Source organism: Capsicum annuum, chromosome 11 (genome assembly GCF_002878395.1).
Source record: "Capsicum annuum cultivar UCD-10X-F1 chromosome 11, UCD10Xv1.1, whole genome shotgun sequence".
In the NCBI taxonomy this organism is placed as follows: Eukaryota; Viridiplantae; Streptophyta; class Magnoliopsida; order Solanales; family Solanaceae; genus Capsicum; species Capsicum annuum.
In genome coordinates, this window is record NC_061121.1 from 5,203,499 (window position 1) to 5,221,906 (window position 18,408).

General features: G+C 34.7%; 1 pseudogene; it reads left to right on the top strand.

Moving 5' to 3' along the window:
- The first annotated feature begins 8,526 nt into the window (after positions 1-8,526).
- On the top strand, positions 8,527-15,703 carry LOC124888585 (annotated as a pseudogene).
- The last annotated feature ends 2,705 nt before the right edge of the window (positions 15,704-18,408 follow it).

Consider the following 18,408-nt stretch of genomic DNA (forward strand, 5'->3'; position numbering starts at 1 on the left):
GTCAAGGTTAGTTGAAGTTTTATATGTTATATTTTGGAAAAATTGTTGTGTGCTTGTTTTATGTAAGTCCATAAGTTGAAAGAATTTTGAGGTGAAGTTTTGTGTATGGCTTGGTTAGTTGAGAACATCTTATGTGTATTATCTTAATAGTGCCGGGAAGTTATTGTGGATAGAAGTATTAGAGAATATGAGAAAGATGCTTTATGAGTGTTTGTTTAGAAGTGCATATGTGGGTATGAAGATAAGCTTGAATGTCATGTTTGTATACATACAAATAGATGCTTTGAGCGTTTGTAAATGTGTAATGCAAAGTTGAAGGTGTTTTCTAGAGTGGCAATAAGAATTATGTATGATATGAGGAATTGTGAAATGCAGAATGTACTGAATTCATGATTCAGACTAGTAGTACAGTATTATGTGGTGCGTCTTATGATTTTGAGTTAGGCTTGAAGGTGGTGAGGGGATTTAGTTCAGTTTAGACATTAGTAGATGGAAATATCAGCGGCCATCTGAGAAAAATAAGTGGAATCAATGAGCATGGTGTTTAAGGGGAAAATATAGTTGAGAGAGTATTTTAGAAGTGTGGCTAACCTTGAAAGTAAGAAGTTGCATTGCCTAAGGCCCGAAAATTCTATCCTAGCTTATGAGTCAAATGTCTATATTCCTTGCAATAGAGTAGTACCAAGGTTGTGATTCCTTAGTTGGATGTCTTGTGTAAATCATGCCTAAGATTATTTGCTCCCTAATGCTACCAGAACTTCTTTAGAAAGAGTGTTAAAGAGTTACTCCAGTTAAGTATAAATGTCCAGTATAATTTAGTCTGTGAAGCCAGCAATTCAGCTTAACAGTCAGGCAGACAAGTTACTGTGTTTTTTCCACCTTTTCACCCAGTCCTACTATCCGAAGTCTCATGCGTATGACCATCCTAAGAGATAATCTATTCCATCCATGTAAATTGCGAATTCAATTCAGTTCAGACATCATCTTTCAGACTCAGCTATGTAGTCATGACTCAGCTCACAAGAGTTCAATGCATAACCTCAAATTTTCCTAAGTATTTCAGCTCAGACAGTGTAATACCTTTGTACGATCTAAATCTTGTTGCCTCATGATTCATACATACATAAGTTATCACTTCCAAATCCAATGTGTGTGATTTGAGCATAAACACTTCAGTCGGAATCCTAAACTCTCAGCATGAATCAGCTCCTTAAAGCAAGTAAAGTCAAGTTAGCTCAGAATTAGTTTCATGATAGAGTGTTGTGATGACAACTTGGTATGCTGTATCCCTTCTTAGAAGACATATCATGTCCACGTTATTCCATTTCTGTAAGATTCAATGTTCCTACCCATCATTCGTGGATGAATGATCCCAAGGGAAATATAATGTAATACCCCGCATTTCGGGCTAGAATAAAAATCATCGTTTCTATGCGTAGATGATCCAAAAGCCATAAATCCTATGTAAATTTGGTATGTTAATCAATTTTGTAGTATGGGAGCCTATTTGATCATGAATTGAGATCATAGAGGTCCCCAAACTCAAGGACGAGTTGAAAGCTTTCCTATCGTTTATGTTTGAGTGAGCGTCGAAACTTGGGTTAAATTCAATTGACCATAACTCTTTGTATATTATAAATTAGAGGGCTTACCATATCAAATGAAATCTATTCGAATTAGCTTTCTAACGATACCAATTTCGCCAAAATCTGATACTCAAGCTAAAAGTTATGACCATTTTTGTGACTGAGAGAGTAGCATCGCGCGATTAGCGTGCGACGCACGCTCTATCATACGCAACCAATTTTTAGGTACTGTTTTTGCATTTTTAAGGGCAAAAGTGGTATTTAAGCCATAATACAAGATTAAATCCCCCAAACACCAAAATAACATTATTTTCTCTCAAAATCACCAAGAACACTCCTTAGGGTTTCAACCCAAAAATCAACAAATCTCAAGATTTAACCGTAGCTTTTCCTTAAATCTTCAAGAATTGGAATCCCCATTGCGAGGGCTACAGGAAGCACCCATTAACCGTACGTATAGCATCCCTAACGCGAGAGTTCATTTAAAAGCTTCTAAGTTAAGGTACGTGGGGTTTATCCTAAAACTACATGGGCTTGTTGAAAACACTCAATTTCGATTTAAAGATAATCAAGCACGAATTTGTTAAAGGGGTTTTCAAAATCCATGATTTTATTATGCTTATTGCATGTTTAATGATATTGTTGTTTTGGCCTTTAGGCCTTATCCCCTTAAATTGATTTACACATATAAGTATTTGTATGAAACTTGAAATTGAAGATTTGTTTGAGAGCTTAAACAATGAAAATCCCTCTCTTGTGATAACCTTATGTTTATGATCTTATGGTGATTGATTGAAATGCATGATTTATGGCTTGAAAATAGTTTACTCAAATACCATAGTAGTTTGAGCATGTTTTGGAGATTTAAGAGAGAGAGTTTCTTGATGTAAATATATTTTGTTAAAAGAGAAAAATTTGCATGAGATTAAGAGTTTGACATGGCCACCTTGCATCATTGAAAGTTTGACAAAGAGAGTTGCATACATGTGTTTACATGAGTTTTAGAGAAGGAGTTCTTTGAAATGATTTATTAATATGGTGGTCCCGCATTTATGTTTTGAAAATAGAGATTGTAATATGCTAATAATGGCTTAGGGATGTAACTTGCATGTCAATGGTATGACAATACCATAAGTATGTATGCCATAACAGAGTATGTTTTCTGAGAATGCATGTTTTAAAGAGTTAAAATGGGCTTAAATAGGATTAGGTGGTTACTCGAAGAAGGCTTGAGTTCAAGTAACTCTTAGCCTAAAATCGTGATTTGCCGATTCAGGTATATTATTTTTACGCTGGCGATGGCCGTGTGGCGTAGCAGAGTCAGAGACTCCAACCCTTGCGGCACACTTGGGTTGGAGGCTTCCCCGCCAAGTCAATGGCGGATTTCATATAGCCCGTGGAATTTCAGATTTGTAGGTATACCACCTAGTGCAGAAGTAAAACAAAGAGTGTCACAGAGTTCAAATGATTCTTCAGAGTCTTTCGAAAATGCCGATGTGATTTCTTACCATATGATATGTTTATGAACTGTTTTAAATTGGCTCATATATGTTGAATATAAATTATTATTTTGAATTTGTTCTGCGTACCAGTACATTTGTATTGGCCCCCTACCTCCCAGGGTCTAAAGCTCAGTTTAGAGGTCCTGCTAAACAGTAGAGTTTTCAGACAACAATGAAGTGTGCAGTTGGTGAGCCTTCTTTATTCCAGAAGGCGTGTGTCTTTCAGATTATTTTATTTATTTTGGTCTAGGTCCATTGGGGTCCTTGTCCCAGTTTTAGATAGTTGTCATTTGATTATGTAGTAGAGATTTCGCAGACTATTCCAGATGTTGTTTAGTTGATTTCGAATTTCATTCCTTATTTTTAAACTAAATCCAGAGTATGACCATGTTTCTGTATCAGATTATATTTTTGCATCTTCTTTTATTATATGAATGTTGTGCATGATTACTAGATAGACTAGGACGTCCGGGCCTTCATAGTTCGGGATTTCCATCACGGCCAGGCCCTGGTTCGGGTTGTGACAGATATATAACAATATTTCTATGTGAAGTTAAATGCTTAACGTCTTCTAAGAATACTACACTGAAAAGTAGCACTAGAAAAATACAAAGTTGACTTTAGGCCATTAATTTTATTGAGATAACCTTGCCTCAAACGGTTAATCTCACAATAGCACCACTCGACCGAAACACCCCACAAAATCTAAACCTAACACTTAAGTCATCTTAACCACTAATCAATCTAGAAAAAGAATCTCAACCACTAATCAATCTCAACAAGCTCAACATCTCAACCGCTATTCAATCTCAAAAAGAAGAAAAAGAAGAAAAAAAAGAAAAAGAAAGAAGAGTTTAGTTGAACGAAGAAAAGAAGAAATCTACAAAACAGTTCTACCTAAAATACTTGAGCAATGCGCATTCCACCAGAAGGCTCAAAACCATAATAGCAAATGGGTTGTGGCTTCTTTGCCAAAAGATTCATTAACTCATCCTCCTGTATGCATTCCTCCCCAATACTCTTAACAGTCTTGAACTTCTTCAAACTCATCCTAAAACATCAAAATATGAAGAAAAAAAATTCAATCTCACATATGAACAAGACTAAGAAAACCAAAGAAATGTTTTCATAGATAAAAAAAATATGCGATGTCACACCTTTCACTATATCAAACAACTAATCCTCTATTCTGAACTAAGTGGAACATCTATATGGATCCTCTATATCTATTTCGGAATATCCAAAATATCGCCACCCATGATGGATCCACCAAAAATATGCTACTTTAGAAAAATCCAATACACACTCATCGAAATTTTTCTAGAGTCCAAGCAACATATCTATAAAATACCAATACTTCAATAACTAACCTCCGTTTCTGTTGATGAAGTGATCTGACGGTGCAGAAAAATCCAATATTGTTAATATTGTATGCTGCTGATGCACCAGATTGGAGCTCTTTTGTTCCATTGAGCCAATACGGAACAACGACGTTTCTCACTCTATATTTAAGTGTAAAAAAGTAAGTTTTTTAAAAAATATTGTACATGTTATAAAACAATAAAGAACATGAAGAGTAGAAAGAATAGAGATTTTTATTTCTTCTCTTGAGGAATTCTTGAGGTGTAATTACAATAAAGGAACCCTTCTATTTATAGAGGAATTTACTCCTAGTCTGAGTAAAAGATATATTATTCAAATCCTAATAGATATCAAAGTAGATCTTGATAGACATTTACTATAATGTAAATACATTTATAACACTCCCCCTTGAATGTCTAATTGGTAGATAATGTGTCTCGTTAAAACCTTACTTGAAAAAATCCTGTAGGAAAAAAATCTAGTGAAGGAAAAAGAGTACACATCTCTAATAATACGCATTTCAGCTGCCTCATTAAAAACCTTACAAGAAAAATCCTTTGGAACAAAACCTCATAAGAAAAAAAAGAGTACAACGCGTATTAACTCCCCTAATGAGAACATCCTTGAACCTTTGCATCCCGATCTTCTTGAAAGTTACAGTTGAAGAAGACTTGGTGAATAAATCAACTACCTTGTCACTTGAACGATATGTTGCATGTTAATATCACCATTCTTTTGGAGATTACGTGTATAGAAAATCTTTTGACAAAATATGCTTCATTCTATCTCCTTTTATGAATCCTCCATTAAGTTGTGCTATGCATGATGCATTTTCTTCATAAAAATCATGAAACTTTATCATATTTTAAACCATATTTTTTAATACGATGTATCGTGGACCTCAACCACACACACTGTCGATTTGTTTCATGAATAGTTATAATCTCGCATGGTTCGATGAGATGGCTATGATAGACTGCTTTGTATATCTCCAAGATATGACAGTATCCCCATATGTGAACACATTGTATGTTTAAGATCGAGATTTATGCTGGGTAAATAAATACCCAGCATCAGCATAATTAAATGTCGGGACTGCAAACTTTAGAATAAAATAAGATCATGTGTTTGATCTCATTTTGATGTCTCCTAATAGTAGCAGAACTATATCTTGCTAACAAATTAACTGAAAAAAACTATATCAGGCCTTGTAATGTTTACAAGATACATTAGTACACCAATTGGACTAAGATATGGTACTTCAGGACCAATCCAATTCGGTATGTTTCACATTTCAACAAATAATCTTATTGCTTTTGAAAACTCTCCAAGAGTTTCAATGATTTTCAAACCATCAATTTTGTCACTCATAAGGATAATAATAAACAAGTTTCCCAGACTTTATATGCTTCAGGCATTTTGAATCCTTTAGGGATTTTCATATAGATTTTTGTCAAGTGACAATATCAATATGTGTGACATCTTCAAGTGTTTGGACTGCAAATCAAATAAGTGTTATGCTTATCAAGATGCATCCTTTCATTTCACTTGATAAATGTTTCTATATCAGCATGCTTAAATTAACGTAGAATTCAGATCCTCATAATCTTTCACAATATTACACCAATATTGTATAAAAGATATCGTCGATGGTTTCTCATTTTGTATCGGCTCGCAATATGACATAACATTTTGAGATCTCATCACTTCATTATTTTCAGGTACCTGAACCTCTCATAAGGTTTCATGAAGTGTTATGTCGTAGAAATTGCCTTCCTATTATGATTATTTGCTTCTTATCCTTTTCAAGAATTATTTCATTTGGAACCGATTGGTCTACCACGCTTCACGCATGCATAGACTTTGTCCTTTATGGACGCAAAATAGGAGCACTTGAAGCTTAAATATGAAATGATTTCGGCATTTGACTTAAATTATCTTTGAATTAGGATTTGGTGATAGTTCTAACATATTTCATAGCTGCTTATAATCTCCCCTTTATGTTAGAAAAACTAACATACATCCTCTATCTTCTTTGAAGAATCCATCTTTGTGCATCATGGTATATTCACTAATCGTGTACCGCACATCAAAACTATTAGATGAAATAGTTGGTTCATGACCTTGAACCAATTGAGGGGGAAGAAATAATCATAATTTATTGGTCTAATGAATACAAGTGTTATTGTATGCAACAGATCATATTTCAGACCAACACATGAAACTTTGTTCTCATTAGAGATGATTTAACTATTTATCGAAGGCATTCAATGCCAAACCATCATCATCAAGATAACTTTCTTGATTGGACAATCTGAAAATTATATTCTTAACTCAATTTTATTGAGCAAGCAACTTTATGAATGTCAAACTGCAGGTTGACAATGAATGTACATGTGATCATCTTATTGATGCATCTTTTCAACATATCACATGATAGGTGAGCGGGTCCATATTCACCTTTCATATTTTCCAGATTTAAGAAATTCAATCCCAATATTAGTTGGTTCAACCAACTTATCACGAGAACAAGCTACATAAACAATTCTAGAAGGATCTTCTAATTCTTCAATACATGTCTAGTATTCAATATGCACATTTTCGAGATGTCACAATAATTCATATCAATTTATGAACTTTTATTCTAGTAAACTCCAAGTTTACCATGACATGTACATTTTTCTTTAGTAAATTTCAGATTTACTATTACATGAATAAGTTACAGATTTATTACTTTAGAAGTAGATTTCGAAATAACTCTTCTTAGTTATTCTGCTTCATTCGGAGGTGAGTTGTGATACCATCACAATCAAGTGCACGTTTGCATTAATAAGCTTCTCATTCCTCAGGAATGAAATATAATTATGCCTTAAGTGTATCAAATTATGATAGCTACTACAAAAGTAAATTGGGGCATACATATGATTTATTGCTACCACATTCAATTTAGGGAATAGAGCATATCAATGGAATATATTTCATGACTTTTCATCAAATACCATAATATCATCAATACATGCATTGAGATCCAATCTCAACATCTTATCCATATAAAGGCGTCTTAAGCATAAATTGATGGAATTTGAACCCAACATATCATCATCCCTTTTGATAATATTGTTCTTGAGGAATAGATTTAAAACATAAATGGTTCCAAACCAATTATTTTCCTCAAATCCAACAATAATTATGTTATTAGTAGCAAAAGATAAATAACATAAGAAATTACTAACCTTGAAATCCTTAAGATTTATAATCTCACTTTGTTTGGCATAATCTCACCTCTCGTGCTGATAACGTATTATGAAATATAAAGAAAGAACAAGAAGAATAAATAGAGAATAAAGAGAGTGATTCTTATTTCTTCTCTTGAGGGATTCTTGAGGTGTAATTTACAATGAAGGAACCCTTCTATTTATAGAGGAATTTACTTCTAGTCTGAGTAAAAGATAGATGATTCAATTCCTAATAGATATCAAAGTAGATCTTGATAGACATTTACTATAATGTAAATACATTTATAACACTACACCAATAAATGTAGGCTATTCAATTTTTTCTTTTTCAACTCTTATGTAAAAAATTGGATAATTTGCGATAACAGATCAATTTTACCCGGTAATATAAAATATTTTGTACAATGACAGTGCACAAAACTTAAACTCTCAGTATATTGTTTTAGGCTTAATTCATCATCGATAAGACCCTAAACTTGTTTCAAAATTTCACTTAAACTCCTCAACTAAGACTTATACTTATCAGGCTCCTAACCCACTCGAAATTTGATCCACATAGACCTTTTTTCTCACATGGCACCAAGAGTGAAAATTACTCAAGGTAGGCACGTGAAACATTTTGGATTTTTTGACAAGCCAATAAAAAATTGATATGTCCACCCAAAAAAAGCCAAAATTCAAATGTAAAAAACACATCTTTTTCATTAATTTCTTTTTTCCAATCTCTTCCTCTTTCTTTTTCATTTTCTTTTTAAATAATCTTTTTCTCTTTCTCCTCTTCATAATCAACTACAACTCTTTGCCATGTTTTCCTCTTTCTTTTTCATTTTCTTTTAAATAATGATAGAAGTGAAGGAAAAATTAGCAGTGATTGATCATCTTATTAAGGAATTAAATGGCCCCAACTATGAAAAATTAGATTATATCGAAGGTTTTTTCTTCTTGTGGAATCCAACTAAGTTTCCGCTTATTATTTTCAATCCTAGTACAAGTTAAGTAACATCTCTTCGGTGCTGAAATTTTGAAAAGGATGGAATCAATCAGTACCATATTATATTGGGTTTTGAGCCGGGAGTAAAGAAGTATAAAATTTTAATGATGAAATTTTCTGGCCATCCACCGTCGTATATAAGAGATTGGATTTCACTTTAGGAACAAGTGATTCATGGCAAGATATAAAACCAACAACCAAAATTTCTAGAATACCATTCTTGAAAGGAGTTTGCATTGGTGTTATTTACTTCGTTGTTTGCTCTAATATCATTGGAGAATCTTTTTAATGGCAACATTTAATGTTAGAACCAAAAATTTTAGAATTATCTCATTGTGGAATAAACATGGACTATATTCTATCGTAGGCATGTTCTATTTTAGCCACTTGGTAGAAATAGAGGGAAAATTAGCAGTTGTTGATCTTTCAAGAGGAGAAATGGGAGAGATGATTTTGAGGATTTGAACGGTTTGGGGGTGGGTTGCTCCTCGACTTAGAGAACTGTTTTCAAATCACACAAGCAACAAGAACTAAGAGATAAATGCAGTAAAAAGTACACGAGAGCAGAAAGATCAAGACACAGGAGTTTTATGTGGAAACTCCTTGCTCAAGGGAGAAAAAACACGACCTGCCTCCAGGATTTCAACTCCACTATATTTAAGCGACCCCTTAAATAGTCTCCATGGATTAGCCTCCCAATTCTTTGTTTGGATTAGCCTCCCAATCCTTTGTTTCCTAGCAATAACTCTATTACGAGGAAACCAAGCAGTAACTATACTGCTTCCACCTCCAACTACCTCTAACTGGACTTTTCAAGCTAACTCTAGCTTGACTCAATCACCTAATTCTAAATGATTACAAAAAGAGATGGTACACCACACCTACTGACAATCATAAGCAGCGTAGGCAGACTTTTAGATACAAACTTACAAAGGCTCAATTATAACAAGAAAGTAAAGATCGACTCGCTGAACAACAGTTCCTTGTTACAGTTTTAGCCTTTGATTACATTGCTGCTTCACTTTAGAAAGATCTTTAATTATAACTACATGGAAGTAAAAGTTTTCTTGTTGAGGAAGATGAGCATTATATGTTGTAACGCAAGAAAACCTAGAAGCATTTTCATTGGTTGAGGCAAAAAGGTGGCAGAAACTTTTCACCAAATCTTGTATTATGTGTCAGCTGGAAAGTTGAATGTGACAGCGACAGGTGAGCCCAGTATGTTCCCTAATTCGAAGAGGCCTTTGTCATCACAACAAAAGCTTCAGTGAACAGGTCCCAAAATATGAATTTATCAATCATCAAAACCAAGGACTTAATAATTTCCTCCTTTTTGGTGATGACAAACCCATACAATTAGATCAACATACTCAGTATCTTCAATCAATATCTACACAACACAGCCTATCCTTTCAAAAACACACATAAGTTACAAAATTACATGCCAGACTAGTTCTCCCAACCAATTCCCTCTATCACTGATGCCTATGAGAATACGGGCATCCTCCATCTTATTCCCCCCATTAATGAGCATTTAGGTTCCCCCTGAATAAGAGAACCTCTGTCTGTATAAGCACACTTCACATACTACATAGCTACAAAGCTACTACGCATTTTTGCACAACAACATTCTACATATATGCATATACATATCTACAAATACAGTCTATTCCCCCCTTTTGACATCATTAAAAGGTTAGGCAGTAAACCATGCATAGATAAGTCACACATGTTAATTCATGGCCATTGAGGCAACACAACATGAGCAAAAAAGAATTAGACAGTAAAAGTGAGAAGATTACAAAAGTAAGACAACATTTAGAGATTAATAATTAGTAAACAATTAGTACCAAATATTATTCGAAGAAAGATCCAAACACACAAAAAAACAATAGTGCCCATCACTCATCAAACGCAAAACCAGAGTTAAGAAAAACAGAGTACCATGGGATTTAAAGGGATGGGAAAAGGAGTAGGGATTATAGTGAAGGGAGATTAGGAGGAAGTTGTTGTAGCTCGATCCAGCTGCCTAAGGAGTAAGTTCATTCTTTCATGTTCTGCAGCATAAGCCTCAAGGATTTATTGTGTTAAGGAGTCATTCTTTTCGGTCATGACATCAATTCGAGTTTCTAACTTCTTTACCTTCTCATGCAGAGCTGCATTATCTACTTTTAACTCCCCACTGGAATTATCTGCCTTATCTATTTGAGTATCTGATCCTGTCTTTAATGCAATAATCTCAGCATATTTTTGAGCTACTATTGTTGTAAGGACTGTTACCTCTTTTTTGAACACCTGTTGTACTTCAATCAGCAATTAGGCTTCTTACTCTCTCTCTTGACAATATAGTCATTTCTTCCAGGGTGGTAAAGTTGATGATCTGCTTCACTGACCTTGTATTTCCTTTTCCATATTGATAAAAAAAGTAGGCAAATACTCTATTTAACCAAAAACCATAAGGTAAGGCATGATTTCCACCATGTGCAAACATAACTGTATTCAAATACTCAATAACAAGCGCATAGAGGTTCAACTTCTGATAAGTTGACAATATTTACATCAGATAAAGATCAGGGCCAGTCACAGTACCCCTCCTTTCAGTTGGGGACAAGAGCCTTGTGTGGTATTCAATAGCAGCTGATATTTCCCCTTTAAAGCCCTTTGTTGATAGAATTAATGTTCAGATTATCAAGATCACTACACATTTTCAGGAAGTGTGCAGATCTTTCCCTTAATTTAATAGTCTTGATCCTGTAGTAGGAACCCCAAGGATCTCAGAAAGGGTATTCTCATCCAACCCCATACCCCCATTAATTTGAGATGTTATATATGAACCATCACCATAAATTACCGGGTTATGATAAAACATTCTTACGTCTTTCTTATGTAGCTGAGGATAGGTAACTTAAAAAAAATGTTCCCAATTTTGATACTTCATCTAATGAAGTAGTTCTTTCATACCAGGCATGTCAGTAATGGTTGTATTAAACACTCTTCCTCTCAGAACTTCCTGAGTCCTAAGAACTTTTTGTCTAGCCTTCCAAGATACAACCTTCTTTAAGACCGACAAGACTTTCCTTAAAGACCCGATTTACCTTATAGTGGGTTTGAAAACATTCAAAGTTCTTGCCAACTTTAGACTAGGACCTGATTTTTTGTCCTCAGCATTGACTGATCTTCTCCTCTTACCAGTGATGCAGGCATCCGACTTTTGTACTAACAAACCCTTACCTTTACTTTGTGAAGATGTGCTTACTTTCTTCACTTTCTCTTAAGTTAGAGCAGTATATTTTTTGACATTAGATCCATGAAACTCATCCTCCGAGTCACTTGATCCTTCAAACATCCTTTCGATCTCACTATTCGTATCATTAGTGCCTGGTTCAGCTATATCAATTCCACTTTTATTTGGCATTCTTATTCTTTTAGTACTCCTTTTTTCTCTTCTCCAATAGTTCCTTTACTATGTTCCTGGCACTAGGCTTGGTTGAGAAAGTAGATATTTTCTTTGATGTTCTATACGACAGGGATTCATTATCCTTAATCCCGCTTCTACCTAGGTTACCCCCAAGGTCAACAAATGGGAGCACTATATTTTCTTCTTTTATATCTTCAAGGTAATCATTTTGACGTCTAGTAAGTAGGACTAGTGAAACAGAGGGGTTATGAACTTTGGCAGATTGCCAAATAAAGAAAGGAATGTATTAAGTGATGGCAAATTGTTCTTCAGAAAGGTATTGAGGAAGTGTCCATTACTTTTAAAGAAAAAGAGACTCAGTTTTCTGGGAAGACAAAGAAGATGGGGAGGACATCTTTTTAGAGAAATTTTAGAACACGGGCAATTCAAGCCTTTGGGTTTTTATGAGTGATTTGGAAACTGGTATGATTGAATGGGGAAAAATTTTAAAAGAGAAAATGAACGAAATTTGAATTTTATATAGGTTTCAAAGGAACGGTTGAGATTAAAGGGAACAATGTGTTTAAAAGACGCGTCCGTCGAGTTTGTACATGAAAAAACTTTTAGAATGGGCGGGAGAATGATGTGGCACCATTGTTAATTTTCACTGAACGGTTATTTTTATGAACAACAAGTGGTACTGATTTGATTAGGGACTAGATCCTTGAGTGATGACTAAGTTCAATTATCTTGTGCTGTCTCAACACCTTTTTTACATAATTTCTTTCTTGCCATGGGTGTATATCTGCAAAGATATGAGACTGAATTAGACACATAGAGAATTATTCAACCTGGATACCTACTTACATTTAATAGCCATTGAATAAAAGTCATGGGAGTTCCCTTGTACTTCACTCGGTTTCCCTATTTCTGAGTTCTTTTTAACCATTTCCCTAATGTCATTACCAAGGATGTACTAAGGATGACTTTCTCGAAACTCCAAGCAACCTCCCCATTTAATAGACTTTTAGAGTCATCCTGGACTTGTCTGATTCTATTGTTAAATTGAAATGTCTCCATTGAGGGCATTCAACAAGAGGTAAACTTTTATTTATGAGCCCTGAACAGCCATTATCACTAACTTGAGATAGTTGCTTCCTCTTGTTCTTTCCTTCATCATTATTCGTTTGTTAGCTTTGGGAACCCATTTGAGTCTGAGTTCCTAGTAAGATGACAAGGGAAAGATTAACCTCTTCTTAGTCCGGGGTAGCAGTCCCTTTAGGAGCATTGCAGAGCCTTCCTTCTCCTTCAAGACTCCAGACTTGGAAGAACACTCTTTGTTGAGGTAACTATCCTTTACGTATAGAGTACATGGGATAATATTATTACTTCTTGTAAGTTTGATTGAGTGGATAAAACCATCTTTTTGGCTGTTAAGATTTGTTACTGCTTGAGAAAAACCAGTCCACTTGCAAGCTTTCTTAAGATTAGTCTTAGCTTAGGTAAGTTCATCCTCAAGGATAGTATTTTTGTTCATTAAAATTGACAAATCAACCTTTGCATTTGTCAAATCTTCTTCCAATTGAAACTGAATTCTGCTCCCTTTGCCTTTACCCTTGAGATCCTTCTTGGAGATCTTATCTATGGTCTGGTTCAACTCATTATTTTCACACGTAAGGGCCATGCAGGTTGCTTGTTGCTCTGTTATTTGAACATTTGGTTTCGTTGTTTCATTTGCACACTTTAATAATTCTTTCATCAATCTTCTTCTTTCAATTGTGAGTTCAACTACTTGAATGCTCATCTTAATGATCTCTTTTTCATGACTTTCCTATACCTCTTTTAGACCCCTTTTATCTTTGACAAGATTATTTAAAGAGTCAATTAGTATATAGGAAAGAGATCTAAGCTTACTCAGGGAGTACTCTTCTAAACTTTCTTTGATATCATGGAGAGTGGTGAGTTTGCCTTCACTTTTACCTGTGTCTGTCATCAAAGAAAGAAGTGCACCAGAGGTTGCCACCTTCTCTTCTACAACCATGATAAAAGTGTCTTTCTTTTGCTCAAACTCATCCGAGTCACTTGATGAATCATTCCACTAAGCTACAATCACCTGACTGGCAGTTTTGTCAGCCTTAGTTTTCCATCTACGCTTCTTGGTGATCCTCTGATCCCTTTTTTTTGGACAAATCCTCAGATCTATCCAGGGCTTCAATTACCTTTTTTGCAATGCGAGTTGTTTCACTAACTTCTGAGGTGTGAGTAGCTTGTAAGGCCTATATTTCTCAGGATCCTTCCAAGGTGTTAGCCTTATTATAGAGGACCCTCTCTAATACCAAATGAAGGGTTTTGGGCTAAGTTGCTCCTCAACGTAGAGAACTGCTTCCAGAATCACACAAGTAATAAGAACTAGGAGATAAATATAGTAAAAAGTACATGAGTGAAAAAAGATAAAGACACATGATTTTTATGTGAAAACTCCTTGCTCAAGGGAGAAACAATCACGACATGCCTCCAGGATTTCAACTCGACTATACTCAAACAACCCTTTGAATACAGACTCCAAGGGTTAGCCTTCTAATCCTTTGTTTCCTAGCAATAACTCTATTATGAGAAAACCAAGCAGTAACTCTACTACTTCCACCTCCAGCTACTCTAACTGGACTTCTCAAGCTAACTTAATCTTGACTCAATCATCTAACTCTAGATGATTACAAAACGAGATGGTACACTACACCTATTGACATTCATAAGCAATGTAGGCAGACTTTTAGGTACAAAATTACAAATACTCAACTATAACAAGGAAGTAAAGATCGACTCAATGAACAACAAGTTCCTTGTTATAGTTTCAACCTTTGTTTGCAGCGCAACTTCATTTCAGAATGATCTTTAATTGTAAGTATAAGGAAATGATAGTTTTCTTTTTGAGTAAAATGAGCATTATATATTGTAACACTAGAACACCTAGAAGCATTCTCATTGGTTAAGGAAAAAAGATGGAAACAACTTTTTACCAACTCTTGTACTATGTGTCACTTGGAAAGTTAACTATGAAAGTGACCAGTGAGCCCAACCTATTCCCTAATCCATAAAGGCCTTTGTCATCACAACAAAATTTTCAAGGAATAAGTCCCAAACTGTGAATTTGTCAATCATCAAAATCAAGGACTTAACAAGATTTTACAAGATTCAAAAACTGAAGAATGGGTGAATCACACTATCGGCTTTCCTTAGCTATCATGTCGATAACTATAAACAACAACAACATCAACGACAACATACCCAGTGTATTCCCACATAGTGACTAATTAAGGGGATTTGAACCCACAACCAAGAGATCAATAAAACTTTTTCAAGTCTTTCTACTCCACTAGACCAACAATACACTTTTATGTCAAGAACTAGCAAAGGAGAAATTTTATCATTTGAAGAATTGCGTATGTAGTTATACTCTTAATGGTGAAATCGTATTAATGAACTCCAGGATCAAGCCAAATTGTATATTCTTTTATGATTTGAAGAAAAATTGTTGGAGAGAAATTGAAGTGTTGGGGCTTGAACAAAAGGTTGATATTGTTGGTGTATGTAGTTATGTAGAGAGCTTCTTACCATTAGGCTATATTTGATTATTGTGGTCTTTATCTGATTATTGTGGTCTTTCTTTAATTTCCCTTGAACGTGTTGTTAGTATTCTCTTCTTCTTTTACTTGGATTTGTTGCACTTGAAGCGTGAGGGTCTTTTAGAAATAAAACCTCTCTACCTTCACGAGGTTTCGTAGAGGAATTTGCGTAATTCTATTTAATTTGGAATGCAATATATGTTGGGTTCGAAATCGAGAGGACGTTATCCGGAAACTATTAGTTGCAAACCATAAAGACAATAACTCAGATGACAAAGAAAAACATACTAAAAAAATAGTATTATTATGTGATTTAGCCAATTGTCCTACATATAAAACCTAATATTAAAAATAATATTAAAAAGCATAAAATTAATGAGAGAGAAAATCTCCCTCTAAGCAAAGACTCTTTAAAGACTACATAGTGGATGCTATTATGTTATGGTATGAGAAGAGGGGTCTTCTATTTATAGATGCCCAAAACCTTTCCTGCAAGAAAGAGGTTAGCCAAATATGAAAAAGTTTTATATTTTTCTTTCAGAAAAAGTAAAAGTATTTATGGTTACTTTTATTTCCTTACAAGAAAAAGTAAAACTTAATTTTGGTAAGAAAATTAGGGCAAAAACCCTAACAAATCTCCCCTTTTTGGCTTGATTTTCTTTGCCTTCTTCACATATTTGATCTTTGTTCTTCATATAGTCTTCATCACTGCTGCTTGACATGTTTAAAAATGGAGCTTTTGGGGTTAAAAATATATGAGCCCTTTTCAGGTTAAAAAATATTGGAGCCCTTTGTAGGGTTAAAAGTAAGCTTTATATTCAAATATGTGATAGCAGGATTGCTGAGAATATGATTTAAATATCTTCTCCATATGTAGTTGGACAAAATCTTCATTATCATCTAATTGATTGCAAATTGATTAGAACTGCCTTGGACTTGTCTTCAACCTCGCTTTACCAAACCACTGGATCTTTGAACCATAGGTTCTGATACCACTTGTTGGGTTCGAAATCGAGAAGGCATCATGCGGAAGCTATGAGTTGCAAATCATAATGACAATAACTCAGATGACGAAGAAAAACATAGTATTATTATGTGATTTGGCCAATTGGCCTACATATAAAACCTAATATTAAAAAGCATAAAACTAATGAGAGAGAAAATCTCACCCTAAGCAAAAACTCTTTAAAGATTACATTGTGCATGCTATTATGTTATGGTATGAGAAGAGGGGTCTTCTATTTATAGATGCCCAAAACCTTTCCTGCAAGAAAAAGGTTAGCCAAATATGAAAAAGTTTTATATTTTCCTTTCAGGAAAAGTAAAAGTATTTATGGTTACTTTTATTCATTACTGTATGATCAATGGTTGTGCATTTATCCTTGAGTTCTATCAAGTTACAAAACCTTTCTTTGGTGGTAATATAAGATATATCTTCCCATAAAGAAATAATCCTGAATTTTTCGATTCTCATACTATGCATATTTTAACAGTAAAAAAGGGTTTGTTTGTCAATGAGATTTCACTTTTCTTGTCGTGGGATTATAAATAATGGGTAACCGCGTTTTCACTCCATAAGCAAATCTATCATAGCTAATGTCATCTAACTCCTTAATACGAACCACGGAGGCTTTTCTGTGTTTCACCTTCAGGTCTATGTTATACAACTTTTCCGCTAAATATGCTTGGGTCGCTTTGATGGATCGATGTCTACAAAAGATACATCCGATAGAAGAGAGAAATAAAATTTCGAAAAGCACTTGAAACTTTCATAGATAGATCATCAGGTACTGACTTTTCTTGAATCACTAGTTTTCTTGAATCACTAGTTTATTATTTACATTACAACTGGTTCAAAGACCATAAAATGCACACTTTATAATTGTATACCCTCTTGAACTCTACAAGGTAGGGATGAAGTCTTGCTTACATCCTACTCTTCCTAAATTCCTTTTATAGGATTATCATAGATATGTTGTTGTATTGATGAATTCCACACGACTATTATTAGTTAAAATTGTTCCTTGGGATTATTTGGGGTGCTTATAAGAGCATAAACCTAGTAAAACAAACATCAAGGCGTTTTTCAAGTGCCTCACCCAGTGGATCGAGCCTCAAGGAAAAGGCCGAGATCCAAAGCCTTTTGGCACAGAGCTTGAGATGACAATAAGTCTCCACAAATTAATAAAACCTCCAATTATTGCACTTTACGACTTAAAAAAATGACAATTGATCAATCCAACTATATATTGCATTCCAAATTAAATAGAATTACTTAAATTCCTCTATGGAACCTCGTGAAGGTAGAGAGGTTTTGTTTCCGGAAAGATCCTCACGACTCAAGTGTAACAAATCCAAGTAAAAGAAGAAGAGAACAATAACAACACGTTCAAGGGAAATTAAAGGAAGTCCACATTGATGGTGATGTTGTCATCATTCCACATGATGGCAATGCCACCAGAGTTCCTAACTGCTGGGTATTGAATTTTCTTAGCAAACCCAAGCATATCTGCAAGTTGGTTGTGGTCACCCATGCGAGTTTCCAAGCTGGTTGGTTTTTAGTGCTATTTATGCTAGCAATTGTCCTGAGGAAAGGAAGAACCTATGGAACCAGCTAATGACCTTTGCTGATACCATAAGGGACTCTCCTAATGGGTTCAAGGGCAGTAAGTTCACTTGAACCAACAAAAGGTTCAGGAACAAGGGTTCCT